This window comes from Meleagris gallopavo, chromosome 1, assembly GCF_000146605.3.
Source record: "Meleagris gallopavo isolate NT-WF06-2002-E0010 breed Aviagen turkey brand Nicholas breeding stock chromosome 1, Turkey_5.1, whole genome shotgun sequence".
NCBI classification, from domain to species: domain Eukaryota; kingdom Metazoa; phylum Chordata; class Aves; order Galliformes; family Phasianidae; genus Meleagris; species Meleagris gallopavo.
The window spans coordinates 69,432,042-69,433,501 of record NC_015011.2 but is presented as its reverse complement, the minus strand read 5'-3'; positions in this window follow the sequence as shown (position 1 = coordinate 69,433,501).

Below are 1,460 nucleotides of genomic sequence, written 5' to 3'. Positions count from 1 at the left end.
TGTGTGATGCTGCATACAGCCTGCAGATTGGACATGCCTGACTTAATCCATTTGTGTTATAGACTGATAGAGCAGCTGAAAGTGGACAATTGCAGCTGAGAAGCAAGACTGAAATCTTCACCTCATTTGACTTAAGTACATACGTGTGTTTTTATTTTACTACAGTGATAAAATAAAAATTTTACCTAAGCCAGAGTGTTTTGATAATGTCAGAATATATCACTGTGACTCTTACAGTCTAAAAGTTGTAGATGTATTGTGAAATAATGAAATATAATACTTTGAAACAAATGTAAATGCAAAGTATCTCTGACACTACTGGAAAAAACTGTGTTCACTTTCTTCTTTCAAATTTCCTTGAAATCAAAATATACCTATGAAGTGTTTTAAGTAAACAAACAAGCAAACCCTAGATTTCTTGAGATAACTTTTGTTAAAAACAACTATTAGCAGTCAGATTTTGGTTTGGAACTATATGCTGACTTCTTAATAAATTAAATTTTCTCCAAATTTTGGGATAGTTGGATCCAAGACTCTGATCACAAACATATTTCTCTATATTTCTTCTCTGGTAAAAAGAGGTAAACCTTTACATTCTATCCTTGAGATACTGTGATAAAAAAAACAACATATTTTAAACATTGTTTCCAAGGGGCTGCCAGAACCTAAGATTCTCTCAGAACCTAGCCTCAAAATAATTCTGGGAAAGCATCAATATGAAAGCTGGAGTCCTTGTGTTCAAACAAAGAGTAACATAAGGCTTAGCCAGATTAGGTTATACAAATATAAATCTACTAGCTTACATATAAACTTGAGCCAGGTTTATAACAAAAGGGCACAATGTTTAGCAAACTTTCCAATGTATAATGAACATTTATTTATGACAGAACAGAGAACTAAGCAAAACGGATGGAGTTTCAATATTGTGAAAAAATTCATACTGCTGGATGCATAGTGAAAACTTTCCATGCAGAATACCGTTTATCTAACTCAGTTGTTTTGTACTAAAACGTGGTTCCATCTGTTTATGTGAGGATTTAAATGTGTGTGATGTTTTAAAAGCTACCTGTTTACTCTCCTCTAGACAAAGCTATGCAAGAAAATTCTGGCCCGGGCATGACCAATGACTTTGTTCAAAACAACTAACCAGCATTTAACTATTTACACACTCCTACCTTGATTCTGCTGTCTGGTGGCTGAAACTTATCATGATCCACATAAAACAACAGTACACAAACAATTAGAACAGCCTCTCTGTTGCCTGTGACATACAGTTTAGTCTTAATCATTCATTAAATTTGATTGGAAAAATATCATGCATGTATTTTTTTCAATATCGTTATAAAACATTTGTGTTACAATCAATAAATATTAAGTTGTACATTCAGTGCGGAAAAAAATTAAACAGAAAAGAATAGGGAATAAAATCAAAATGTGCTATTAAAAATGAGTGTTTTTTT